The sequence below is a fragment of the Theobroma cacao genome, chromosome 8 (assembly GCF_053813885.1).
Source record: "Theobroma cacao isolate CCN51 chromosome 8, ASM5381388v1, whole genome shotgun sequence".
Classification (NCBI taxonomy): domain Eukaryota; kingdom Viridiplantae; phylum Streptophyta; class Magnoliopsida; order Malvales; family Malvaceae; genus Theobroma; species Theobroma cacao.
The window spans coordinates 28,546,657-28,561,473 of NC_142646.1; the positions used below are offsets into that span (position 1 = coordinate 28,546,657).

The 14,817-nt window shown below is 29.6% G+C and overlaps 2 long non-coding RNA genes across 2 annotated transcripts; both read right to left on the reverse strand.

Annotated features, from left to right (window-relative positions):
* Positions 1-1,450: 1,450 nt before the first annotated feature.
* LOC148761307 (uncharacterized) lies at positions 1,451-3,252 on the reverse strand. The gene is made up of 3 exons (XR_016027811.1): positions 3,131-3,252; positions 2,391-2,476; positions 1,451-1,553 (listed from the first exon to the last, which is right to left on the reverse strand). It is a non-coding gene; the product is annotated as an uncharacterized LOC148761307 (long non-coding RNA).
* A 4,776-nt stretch (positions 3,253-8,028) lies between these two features.
* On the reverse strand, positions 8,029-9,843 carry LOC148761308 (uncharacterized). The gene is made up of 3 exons (XR_016027796.1): positions 9,728-9,843; positions 9,002-9,082; positions 8,029-8,153 (listed from the first exon to the last, which is right to left on the reverse strand). It is a non-coding gene; the product is annotated as an uncharacterized LOC148761308 (long non-coding RNA).
* Between the last annotated feature and the right edge of the window lie 4,974 nt (positions 9,844-14,817).

Here is a 14,817-nt window from a genome sequence, read left to right on the forward strand (position 1 = left end):
GCTCTTTATGAATGTATGAAATTGAATGAGAAGTGTTCGAATAATCACTTAAAGATGGTATTCTACGTAGGTTCAATTGTTGTTGGATTGAAATGGTATTCGACCTAACTCGCACTATACACTGTTTAATTAGCCAAAACATCCAATTCAACTCCAAATAGATTCATTGCACTTTCGGTACTCCAATAAGTCCGTATACCTCATTAGAAATCAATTCTAAATCCATTTATTATAATTTTCTCATTATCGTTCAAGTCGTTTACTAAAGGAACTATACTTTTCGATAACCGTTTTTGATATCTGACATCACGAATCATCAAATACGAGCTAGATAACATGAAATATGACAAAATTCATCTTCAAAATATTTCCTATAGAATTCAACCAATTAGGGTTTGATGAAGAACATGTTATTTTCTTGCTTGTTTTTCATATCGAATATCACAAAACACTAAAAACGCCTAGATAACATGAGATCTAGCATAACCCATCCTCAAAACCTTCCCCCCTTGATTCGGCCACCATGCTTCCATCATGAAAACTTGAGTTTCAACCATAGAAAATGAAAAAGAAAGCATGGGTAAGGTAGATCTTAAGCTAAATCGTGAAATCTTGCCTCCGATCGCTTCGTTTTTCGAAAATTCAATGAATTTCTCTTGAATTTTTCCTCCTTAGGGTTTTTCTATTCTTTCCCCCTTTGTTCTTTGGCTTGAACGGCAATGAGAGAGTGAATGGGAGAGTTTATGTTGAGTTTATAATTTATAAAGGAAATTACAAAATAATAAAAACTTGACACATGGCAACATATAATTGGTTCACATTTAAAACTTAACTAATAAGGCTTTTCCTTTCCACCACATATAATCCCATAATTATTCAAAGTATAAAATGTTAATCAGTGAAATTCATGGGCTTGACAAGTGTTATGGTTGTCACAACCCGGAACCTCCCTCAGGCCCATGACAATCGCCGCGACGTCCCAATTGACACTCATTATCCGGAATGCCAACCGGAACCCCGCAAGGCTTACATATCAGTTTCTTTCCTTTCCTGTGAGCAATCATTGTTAAATATCGAGTTTTTAGAGAATATTTACTATTTTAGATCAAAAACAATCAAAATAAAATTTTCGCCACACAAGGGTATTTTGGTCATTTTTTTCTCAAAAATTTCAAAACTGGCTAAAACGTAATATACAAGTACAAAATACATAATTCATATTCAAAATGAGTTTAAGAGTCAAAAATCTTCATTTAAAACGAAATTACGGTTATTTGAATATAATAAGATAATAAAAGAAATATTAAGGGAAATATTCTATTTTCTTATAAAACAATATTTATAGAGTTATACGTGAATAATTTTTATAGCGTAAAAGCTAAATAAATTTATACATACTGAAATACAGTAAGCCAAAATATTTAATTTAATTTACAATAACAAGAGGGCCCCCGAATAAACAAAAGTAAAGAGGACTGTGAACCTACGATTTGGAAAATGCAGATCCAATGGTAGTCCTCGATGAGATCAGCTATCTACAGTCTATACTGAACCTGAAATGGGTGGAAAGGAGTTGGGTGAGATTTTGCAATCCCAATGAGTAAACAGACATTATCATAAATATCTAAAGGCGAGTAAAATGGAGGCAAGTTTAAACAACAAATTTCAACTCATTTCATAATGTTTTCAATTTATTTCTTAAACCACAAAGTATTTGTAATTTACCAAAACAATTGTTAAGGCTTATGGCTTTTATTAAAACAAGGCTCAAGCCAAAACTAATCCTCGGGGATACCTTGGCCGAGGTATCTAACCGAGTCCGCCAAGGGTGTTAAAATATTCACACGTGAAACACATTTTTATTTTTAAAACAAGCCGTCCCTTGGCGTTGGCCGAGTTACACATTCACGTGGGGGTTCGACGTGAAGTGAGCTCTAATACTACCCCAGGAGTTACCCTCCTCGCCTCTACAACCGGAGTAACTATATAACTGGGTTTACCGTGCCCCTCTAATAGGCAGTCCACGGAAACCCGTCACTGCAGTGACTAACCCACCAATTTTAATAAAATTTCGACAGTATAACGTGACTTTTATTTATTTATCCAGCCTGCATAGTAAAACAACTTACATAAATTTCCCAATGCATTCACAAAATATAGCCACATATACTCATTTCTCATAAGCCATTCCTAGGAAAATATATATTTTTCAAGTCAATTTGTAGCCTCCAATTACTCAATTTCATAATCAATACAATATATTTTTATTTGTCACATTTATTCCTAAAACATCAAAAATCCCGTTTTAATCTCGTTCTCATTTCATAAAATACATAAAGGGCATTTAAAATAAACTCTAGATAATTTACAATAATAATAAGTTTACTCACCGTTTGTACAAACTAAAAGCTTTCTAAGCGCCCCGATCACTACTCGTCGGGTACGACTTCTTTGCCTTTTCCGGAAGGCTCTCCTCCTAGACACATTACAAAAATTTACACAATTCATCACATTGATGCTAAATCACTATATAATTAACTTAAATCCTATACTAATGCATGGTATGAAATGCAATAGCCTAAAACGGCTTAAATGCGGTATTAACCTATTTTTGGCACTTTGCCCGATAAATTGCTAACGCGCTCCATTTTAGCTCTAAATCATCCCATTCTCTCTCCAACATTTCTAACCATCAAATATCAGCCAATAACCTTCTAAAAACAACAAAAATCAGCTCACTCCCTTCCTTGGAAAATTCAGCCAAAAATGGGACATTAACTCGGTAAATTTTCTACTTTGTTTTTCTATCACGTTTAATCGTTTTTCATCATTTTCTCTTCATTTTCCTTAGAATAAAATCAATTCATCATCATTGTACAGCATTGAGCATCCAGCCAAGAGTGGGTATTGTGAAAATTTAATGATTTCTTACCCAATTTAATTTCTAAACACATTTAACTAACTAAAACTATCAATTTAACTAAAAATCAAAACCTAAAAATTTCAATTTCTCTCTCCTAGAATTTCGTCCAGCCCTTGATATCACTTTTTGATCTCTCTCCTCAAGCATGCTAAATGGAAATAAAGGCATAGGAAAGGTAGGAATCAAGCTAAAATCAAAAAATCTTACCGTTAGACGCGTAAACGGTCGAAAATCGCGAATTTCTCTTTGAATTTTCTTGTTTCTCTTTGGTTTTTCTTTTCTTCTTCCTTTCCTCTCTATTTCCTCTGTTTTTCTTCCTTATGGCCGGCCAGCACTCAAAATTTGGGTTTAAATGGCTGACTTTTCATTAAAATAATATTATTTCATTAAAAAATGCCATGTGTCACTTTCCCATTGGCCCATTTTTAAAATTTCATCCATTTGTTTCCAAATTTTCACCATACACTTGTCTCATATATTCATAGCTTAGATAAAATTCTCAAACTCATCCAAAGTCTCGGTGGAGTAATTTTTGCAATTTACACTTTTGCCCCCGTAAAAGTCAAAAATTACATTTTTGCCCCAAAAATTGAAAAATTGTCCATAGACATATTTTTCACCCCTTATACTCATACCATTCTCCAATTTGTCAAATTTGATCTAAATTCTCTCAAAATCTCAAATTTTGTCCATGGGTGGCAAAATTACGATTTTGCCCCTACACTCCAAAAATCACCAGAATTAAACTTTTTCACTTCCTATCATTAAATTATACTCCAAATAGTTAATCTTGGTCAAAAATTTCACTCCATGATCAAATTATTATCTTAGGTGGCAAAATGACGATTTTGCCCTTAAATATCAAAATTTCTAATTTTACCCCAAATGAACCCTCGAACTCCGAACAATCATTTTTAGTCATTCATGGACTATAAAATATTAAATTTCATCCTACAATTCCTATTTGAACTAGTTCGAGGTTAAATAAATTTAAGTGTACCGTTAGGTACAATATCAGGTTTCGTTTATTCTTAGGTGCTTTTCTAGCGTAATAACATGCTACTCAATGCATGTATGTCATGACATGTATTTATAGGGTCGGGTTTTACAATGGTGGTGTAAAATTTTAAAAATTTCAATTACGTCCTCGTGGACACTTGAAATGACCGTTTTGCTCTTATGCTCAAAATTGAAAATTTTCACTTCTCAAATTCAAACTATGTTCCAACTAGTCAAACTTGGTCAAAAATCTCTTCCAACATTCCAATTTTGCCCTCGGGTGGTAAAATGACCATTTTGCCCCTATGTTATAAAAATTCTCGATTAGATTCCAAATCAATCCTCGAACTCCAAATCACCATATTAAGAAATTTTAAGGTTCAATAACTCTCAAATACATCCTAAAATCTCTATTTGGACTAGTTCGAGGCTTTAATCAACTTAATTGTACTACTATGTACAATACCGACTTTTAAAATTTTTTTGAGGCATCCAAGTATGCAGACATGCTATCAAGTACATGAATGACATGACAAGTATATGATAGAGCTGGGCTTAACAAGATACATCCACCTTTCCTTAAATCACTTTCACGCTGCTACATATGTAGTTAGATAGAAGATATTTGAGTTCGATTAATTAATTCAAATCCAACTCAAATTTGAGTAATTGACAAAGTTAGGTTGGAATATCTTAATAAAAAAATACTATTTGGTAGGCTTCTTTATCTTTGTTATAATAATTTTATCTCATCTCACGTGACAATACTTTATTAATTTGATTGTAATATCTCATTTATGAATTAAATAATTTAAGTATGAATTGATGGACCAAAAAGGTAAGACAAGTTGCATGACTCATCTTAATATTCAAACAACTTTGATCAAATTTTTTATTTTTTTAAAATAATTTTTATATAAATATAATATAAAGTTTATATTTGATGCATTGTTATTAGAGGGGACAATTGGCTGGGTTGAGTTAGGACAATTTCTATTCCAATTCTAACTAGGATTAACAGTACAATAATGTTAGCACAAATATATATATATATATATGTATATTATGAATATTTTGGTGAATATCCATTTATGTTATGTATATCTAAATTTAAATGTAGGTTAGATTGGATCAAGATTAAGATTTAATCCATCCATATAATCCCTTAGTATTATCTTCATTCTGTAAATTCTATCTAGATAAGGGGTTATTAGCTTATAAATAAACCACTTACTTCATTTGTAAATACACACTTGAATAAGATTTTCTTACTCCTTCTAAATACTTTCTTTTATATTTCTCTTATAATTGTTTTTTCAAATTATATTTTATAATACGTTATTAGCAATATTTTCTAATCTCTCAAGTTTAAGTGTTATTTTGTTTTCATCATCTTCAAGTTTCAAAAGGATTTCAATGATTGGTCTTTAATTTTTAATTTTAGCAAATCAGATAAGTGCTTGTATTATTTTGTTTTCATCATCTCCAAGCTTTAAAAAAATTTCAATGCTTCGTCTTTAGTTTTTGGTTATAACAAATCAAGTAAGTGACTTAATATCTCTTTGGTGTTTTCATTCTCTAAAAACCAATCTTAATATGAATTTTGCTATCATGTAGTATTTTTATTACTGAGCAAAATAACGAGCTACTAATGAAAAATCATGAATCTGTCCATTTCCTAAAGTGAATGCGATATCATTTAACAATTATGGTCATAGACATGAAAGAAGTCACCATAATCGTTTACATTAATCACCACTTTATTCTAAGAATAATTTTATCCACCAGAAGTAGATGCATAACTTTATCCATTAAAAGTGGATGGATAACTTTACCCACTAGAAGTGAATGAATACTTTTAACCCACCAAGAATGGATGAATAGATGATGCATTATTTTAAGCTAAGTCCCAATTTTTTTTTAAATTTTAAATATATTCGTTTGAATGGATATTATATTGAGACAACGAATAAATAAACAATTAATACCTCTATATTATATCTATTATCTTAGGTAAGAAGTGTGTGTTGGAAAAAATTGCCCACTTTGTTTTTTAGATTGTGCTATACAAATATTAGAATTATTGAAACTCATGCTATAATAAACCAGAACTTTACTAATAATTTTAATATTTAGCACAACCGGTTGAGCTATCTCAGATCAATAATGATGTTAAAAATTATTAAAAATACATGTAGCCATCCATTAAAAAACTAGAAAATTATTCAATCTAATGAATTCTCATGTGTTGCTTCCTCTGAAGGAAAATTAATTATGATACCATCACTAGCTAAAGCTAGGATTGAATCCCCTACATTTTTTTAAACATATTCAGGGTGATATATGTGGATTCATATATCCACCCTATGGACTATTTAGATATTTTACCGTTTTAGTTGATGCATTGACTATATGGTCACATGTGTACTTATTATCAACTTGCAATTTAGCACATTTTTCTAATTATGCAATCAAGACTATTCATCTTTACAATATTGGAGAATTTACATCTCAAACGTTTAATGAATATTGTAGATTAGTTGGAATAACTATTAAATAGCATATTACTCATGTTCATACACAAAACAATTTAGTAGAATCGTTTATTAACACTTTCAACTGATTGTAAGACCATTGTTTATGAAAATCTAAACTCCCAATTTCTATACGGGGTATGCCATTTTGGATTTAGCAACACTTGTACGCATTAGGTTAACAAATTACTATAAATTCTCCCTCATGCATTTGGTTTATGGTCAGAAACTAAATATTTTCCATTTCAGAATTTTTGGATTTGCAGTATATGTTTCAATTGCTCCACAAAAACGTATAAAGATAAGTCCTCAAAGGAGGTTAGGAATATATGTTGGATATGAATCTCTATCTATCATTACATACTTAAAACCCACAACAATAGATTTATTCATGGCAAGGTTTGCTGATTGTCATTTTGATGAAAAAAGTTTTTCAACATTAAGGGGAGAAAATAAACAGCTAAAAAAGGAAATATCTTGGAATGTATTATTATTATTATTATTTAATTTTAATCCTCACACAAATCAATGTAAACTTGAAGTTCAAAAATATAATTCATTTACAAAATATAGCAAATTAGTTGCCAGACGTATTTATTGATCTAAAGAAAACAATTAAATCCTATATTCTAGCTGCAAAAGTCCTTATTAGAATTGATATCCTTATAGGATAAGGCACATCAGAAGTATGGGAAACCAATTGATTCCAAAGATAAAATCTTTGGAAAAGAAAACGAGCAAATATTCCAAATGGTCAGAAAGAAGAAACATAAACTCCAGAAAAAATCCTTGACATAATTAATAAAATTTGAGAAGAAATTTAGGTATTTGAAATCAATGAAAATGAAAAGATTTTAATAAAAGATGTCATGATAAGAAAAAATGAAACCAAAATTAAATAAATGTTAACGATATTTTTATATATAATATAGCACTCAATATTGTGAAAGAAAAACGAGGATATGTCTTTATTTATCTTTATTTGCTTGACTTTATTTTATTATTTTGCATGTTTATTTAACTTCAATTTTTAGCTTTTATAAGAAAAAAAAATTTAAATTTTGGGATACTTTGACATTTTGTTTATGATTTTTTCCCTATCCTAGGATGATATTTTGATTATTTTATTATTTTAGCTTTTGAGAATAATATGGATATGATTAAATTTGTGTTGATATTCTTGTGATAGCTTCATTGTAGAATGTACTTTCAATAATTTGAGCACTATATTTTTTTTTTACCTTAGAATTGTTGTCACGACCTGGAACTCCCATCGGACTCGTGACAACCGCCGCGACATCCCGATAGGCACTCATTACCCCGAATGCCAATCGAAATCCCGCAAGGCTTAGCATCAACTTTCGCATCTCCCCGGTGAGCGACAGTTATTAAATCTTACATTTCAAGAAATCATAAGTTGTTTCCAAATCAAAATAATAAAATATTATTTTTTGGCTCACGAGGGCATTTTTGTCATTTTTCTTCAATAATATCGAAACTCGCCAAAAATATGGTGTAAAAGCTAAATATATTCATACATATTTTAAATCAGATAACGAAAATATAAAATTACTTTTACAATGACACGTGGGCTCCCAACTAACTAATAAGATGCGAGTCTGTGAACCTATAATTTTGACAATGCAAGGCTAACTGAAGTCCTTGATGCAATCGACTATCTACCGGCTATCCCGAACCTGAAATGTGTGGAATTGAGGGTGGTGAGATTATAAAATCCCAGTGAGTAAACAAACACCATCTAAGCTATCTAAAGGCGAGTAAATGGAGATAATTTAAAATAATCAACTTCAGCAAATTTTTCACATCACGAATATTCATCTTAACCAAATAATCAATATGGCTCGTGAATTACTCAAAACTTGGCTCATGCCAAATCCTGTACTCGGTGACACCTGGACCAGGGGTATCCAACCGAGCCCGCCAAGGCTGTTAAAAATTCATATTTCGCATAAATCATATTTTTATTTTGAAACATAGTCGTTTCTTGGCGTTGGCTGAGTCTCACTCTCACGTGGTGGTCCATGTGAAGTGCACTCAAAAAGCCCACCGTAGGAGATACCTTACGCGCTTCTACGACCGAGGTGAGAATATAAAGGAGTTTACCGTGCCCCTCTAATAGGTTGGCCCACGGAACCCACCACCACTGCAGTAGCTAATCTTTTATCTACCACTTAATTTATAAAATCTTTTTCTGCATGACATGGCAATTTATCGCAACCTAACCTCTCAAGGCTAAATACACAGTACAAATAATTCGAACACCAAAATCAGTTTAGCCATTCATGCTCATTTATTGTCATAAGCCATTCAATTTAAAACCATAAATTTCAATACAAGCAGGCAGTCTCCAATTACTCTATTTTCAAAACCAGTATTCGATTTTTCAGAAAATTTATAAAATCATTTTATAAAATCACAATTTCTCTTAAAACATAGCAATTCACCATTTAAACCCATTGTCCATAAAATCACACAATTGTATAAAACTACTCTAGATAATTAGGACGATAATAAATTTACTCACAGTTTCCGAAAACTAAATTCAGGTACTCCAACTATTACTCCTCGAGTGCGGTTTCTTTGCCCTTGCTAGAGGATTCGCCACCTTGACAAATTGTACAATTAAGAGGTTTAATACTTTGGTACTAAACCAAAATAAACTAATTTATACTACTAATGCATGATATGAAGTGCAAAATGTCTAAATTTTGCCTAAACGAGATGTTAGCCTATTTCGGTCTTTTACCCGATAAATCGATATATGCATTTGTTTAAACTCCAAATTAATTTTTTTCAATTTCTATACCTCAATTGCACCCAAATTGACTTAATGTTTCTCAGTGTGGTGCAAATTATCAATCCCGATAGCAAATTACGAAAATACCCTAGTGGGTAAAAATTCATATTTTTGCTCCAAAAATTCCCATTATTTTTCTAGGCTCATAATTCATAATTATTCATCATAATTTCTCAAATAAACACCAAGATCAGCAGCCAATATTCCCCTAGAAAATTCGGCATAATGGGTTTCAATGGGAGAAAATTATTTCTCTAGCTTATTTTTGCTATATTTCAATATAACCTAACTAAAATCACTTAATTCAATTAAAATCAACCAAAACTCAAGTTCAAAACTCATCCATGGAGGTTTGACCAGCATGGGTGTCCATACCCACTTTCTAATTTTGCATGGAAATGAGAAAAAAATGCATGGGTAGTGAAAATCATAAGGAAAATCAATGAAATTTACCTTTTTTAATGCTTGATTTATTGATTTCTCTTGATTTTCCCCAAATTTTTTCAGCTAGGGTTCTTATTTCTTTTCCCCCTTTTTCTCTCCTGGTTTGGACAGCTGATGAAGATGAGAATTCTGGAATTTTGACATTTTTAAAGGCTAAAATAATATAATATTATTTTATTCATTTTTTTTGTTTTATTAATTCCTTAAATTCTAGCCATCCATTTATTTCCAAATTTTCACCATACACTTGTCCCATATATCCATATCTTAGATAAAATTCTCAGACTTACCCAAAGTCTTGGTGGAGTAATTTTTTTGAAATTACACTTTTGCCCCCGTAAAAGTCAAAAATTACATTTTTACCCCAAAAACTGAAAAATTGCCCATAGACATATTTTTCATCCCTTATACTCATAGCAGTCCCCAATTTGTCAAATGTGATCTAAATTCTCTCAAAATCTCAAATTTTGTCCATGGGTGGAAAAATTACGATTTTGCCCCTACACTCTAGAAATCACCGGAATTAAACTTTTTCACTGCCAAACCCTCAAATTAAACTCCAATAAGTTTAACATAATCAATCGTAATTAAACGAGATTAAAAATTTTCATATTCGTCCTCATGTGGTAAATTATAATTTTGCCCCTAGAATACTTAAAGTCTGGATTAACTCCATATCGGACCTCAAACTCTGAATCCTCATTTTAAATCAACCCATGGGTTTTATTTTTCTCAAATTCATCATCGATTCTCTGTTTAAACTAGTTCATGACTTATTTAACTGAACCGTACCATTAGGGGTAATACAGTCATTTAACTTGTTTTTCGGGGAATTCAATATACAAACATGCTATCCAAAGTATGTGAATGATATATCACAGATAATTTAGGGTTGTGTGTTACAATTGTCATGTGATTTAGAAAATGTTTATGTTAATAAAAGTATAGTGAAGTTAAGGATTTTAGAATTTGTTCAATTTTCTCTTGAGGCAAAGTTTTAGATAACACTTAGAATAAGAGATGATTTAGGCCATCTTTAAACCGTTTGAGCCTTTTCGAGCCTACCTTGATATTTATTTATCCCTAGTAACCCGTTTTGAGCCTAATTTACTTTTTCTTTGTAAATACACAATTATGTTAGTCTTAGCCTTTTTATTTAATTCCAAAATTTTGAACCTTTCACCCTTAAGTATTTTGATTTTTCTAGAAAATATCTCAAGAAAAGGTGGATATATGTATAAAAAAAATGATGGGTGCTAGAAATTTACCCCTTATTTATAATTGCCAAAAAATAAGTTTGGGGTGTAAAAAAAAAAAGAGAAAAAGAAATAAAGTGTGTTGTACAAAGGAAATTTTATTTCAAGTTTTGGGGTGCTATAAATTTTTTGAGTTTTTTATAGGTCCTAGATTGATTAAGTGCTTAGATGAATTTAAACCTAAATATATCCTTTATTATACCTTGACCCTAGTCTTACATTATAAGCTTAATGAAGGCCTATTGATCCTTGAATAAATGTTATTCTACATTGGTGGAGAGAGAGATGAAAAACAAACTTATAGGATTCTAGTACTAATCCATGCTTAGAATTGACATAAATTAATCTAAATTGCATGATATTCTTTGTAAGAGATTATTTACATACACACAGGAAGTCCACTCAAAAAATAAGTTTTCACTTGAATTGATGCATGAATTTAAAAATTAGCTATATTTTACCTTAAGTTGGAATTAGGAGTAATTTTTGAGGGAAAACTTAAGAAATCATGATTTGATAATTCTCTCTCTCGTTAAAGTCTTTTTATTGTTAAATGTTTAGGTTACTTTTTTTTTTATTTTCTTTTGCTTGAGGACTAGCAAAATTTTAAGTTTGGGGGTGATAATTCTATTTTATAGAATTATTTTAGTCTCATTTTGTTACTAAATGTTAGCTAAGTCCTTAAATTTTAATTAGAATTTAGTTATTTTTAGTTGTTTTCTAATTATTTTATTTTTATTGAGTTATTTAAATTTTATATTTTTTAACTTTAATTTGGCTATTATTTATTAGTTTTTATTCTTTTGTAAGATTTAAAGGAATAAGGCTTAATTTTGGAAAGAAAGATGTTTGAAGGACCTAAAATACTGCTCGTATATGCTTTAGTATTTTAACCATAACTCTCACTCAAAATGTCCAAATGATGAGATTCTAGAGCCATTGAAAAGCTAAGAGATAGAGCTACAACTTTTATGCATACTACTTTGCCCAGTTCTGACTTGAAGATAGAGAAAATCGCATTTGAAGATGACTAGGTCTAATGCTATGGGAATGGCAATTTTAAGGATGATATTTGATGCTTGAGCCTCATAACACTTTTCAGCCCACAAGTTGAGTTATTGGACAAAACTATGTTTAGTTTAGTAAATTTTAGGTCAGAATTTTAGTATTTAAAAAAATGTTTTGATAAAAGTTAAGGAGATACAACCCTAAGAGATTCAAGAAACTAAGAGTTAAGGCTGAAGCGTGGAGAGCGAGGGCTGCAAATATTTGTTTTGTGTTCTTCCTTAGTTTTTATTTTTCTTGTTACTCTTAATGGTTAAATTTCATATATTTTTAATTATTTTTGCAATTATGAGTAGCTAATTTTATTTTTTTAAGATTACAATTGAAGTCACATGTAATTTAAATTTTTAATCTCTTCTTTTCTTATTTTCAATGGAATTGAATTGTTTATTCCATTTTATTCTTAATGCTTTTAACCGCTCAGCTACCAATTAAATTGATTTAAAAACCTAAATATAACTTAGGAGAGGGAGGAGAGGGAGTTTAGTGTAGGCTAAGGTTGGAATAACATATGATCATATTAATTGATTTGTATATAGGATAGGGATATACCTATATGTCATATGTAGCCAGAATTAGAGTTTGAACTTAATGAGTTTATTTTAATTTCAATTCATATAGGGATATAGTGTATTTGTTAAAATAGATATTTTTATAAGATGAGTCAGAAAAGCTTTATAAATAATTAAGAATTTCAGGTTAGCAATTTAACTCATTAAATTAAGTTAAGGAAGAAAGTAAGATTTAGATGAAGTGCGAGAGATATTGTAATCTTACGCATATTTCTATTGATTTTTATCATATTTTGTTTCTTCTTTGATTTTTATTCTTGTTAATTAGTTTTGTTAATTTTAGTTTAAATGTTTATTTGCTTTTTGACCATTTAAATAAAATTATATTGTGTTAATTTTAATACTTGGTAAAATTTTTAGAATAATTCTTTGTGGGATCGATACTCTATTTACCATTATATTATCCTTGTGATATGTATACTTACGTAAGTAGAATTTTAACTAACAAATATATGTATACTTGCGATATGTATACATATACATATACGACGTCAAAAACTTGTTAGTTAAAATTCTACTCACTCAATATTATAAAATACGCAATACATATCATACGATACGATACTAGTAAAAAACGATACGTATCTATCGCTGTATCGCATTAATAAAGTATCGAAAATGTATTATACAATATGCAATATGTATCTTATAATACGGAAGACATATCGTACGATACAGTCAATACACTGTTTATAAACTAAATTCTAACTAATTATTAAAAAATTTATTTTTTATTATTTTTTGAGTTGAAACATTAAAAGCTATTTTTTATGAGTTTCAATCTTTAGATTTTAAACAAAAATACTAAAAAAATCGAATTCCTTTTCATTTCAACATGATAAGCGTTTTTGAATTTTTAATTAATAAATTAATATGAAAATGTATATTTATTTAAAAATATATATTACTAAGGAATGTGTTGAGAGTATAAATTAAAAAAAAATAATCAGCTTTCAATTTATACCCTATAATCTTCAATTTTGTTAAAAAATATAATACTTTTAAAAAAATTTTCTCTATTTTACATGAATAAATATTATTTATAATTAAATTTTAAATTTTTTATCGTATTCTATGATACGATACGATATTTAATATTAAAAAATAAAATTTCGATGCACAATACGTATCTCGATTTAACAACTTTGTACCTACTTAGATTTTAACTTTTCTGCCATGATAAGCTTTCAATTGTTTTTTTCTTTTAAAGGATATAAGCTTTCAATACTTATCCAATTAATTTCATCAAAAGAACCTTAGTCCAATATAAGAATCTACAATAAATATTGTCAAAATTCCAAGGAATGCTTCATAGTTATAAATTATTCCTTTTCTCTAATGTGGATTCATCTAGTCTTGATTATATATGGTAGAAACGTGGGTATGACTTGATTTTCAGGTTCTTTTTCAAATTATTTGAAATATAATAAAGGGTATGGTAAAAAAATTTGGATGGAAAATGTTTTATTGTCACAAATGTAAATATTTATTGTTATACTGAAAGCATGTAACATGTGAAACCCTTTCCATTAAAAGCAAGCAGCTAGTGATTAATTAGCTTTAAAAACAACTATACAATAGATACAAGATACCAAATCAAACTAAAATAGTTGAAAAGATAATTAAAATTACTTTAAGAAAAATTAAACGTAAATGAAGGGAAAATATTATATGATGCTTCGAAAATGTTAAAGTGTTTATCAAACAAAACAATGATATGTTATTAAATTTACAAGTTCAACTAATATAAATTAATTTTACCTTTATTACTTTGCAAGTTCAACTAATATAAAAATTTTATATATTTAAGTTTGCATCATAGTTCAACTAATATAAATTAATTTTACATTTAGTAGTTTATATAAAGAGAAAGTTGGTTGAGATGGTTAAGATAGTGAAGAATATAAAGAGAGCAACGGTTCAAGTTTCACTAACTATAAAATTTTATAACATTACATATAATATAATATTTTGTATAATTGGGTTATACGGGTACTGGATACCCAATAATAACTGAAAAAAATATAATCGAGTTCAGGTTTCGAGTACCCTAAAAGTGATACCTGAACTTGAGTCGAATATTAATAGCAATACCTGAACTCGCCCCATAACCAATTCTAGGGTACTTGCACCCTATGTTATTAGGTCAAGTACTCACAAATATCCAATTATTAATTACCCGTTTACATCCTTAATTTAGACCTAT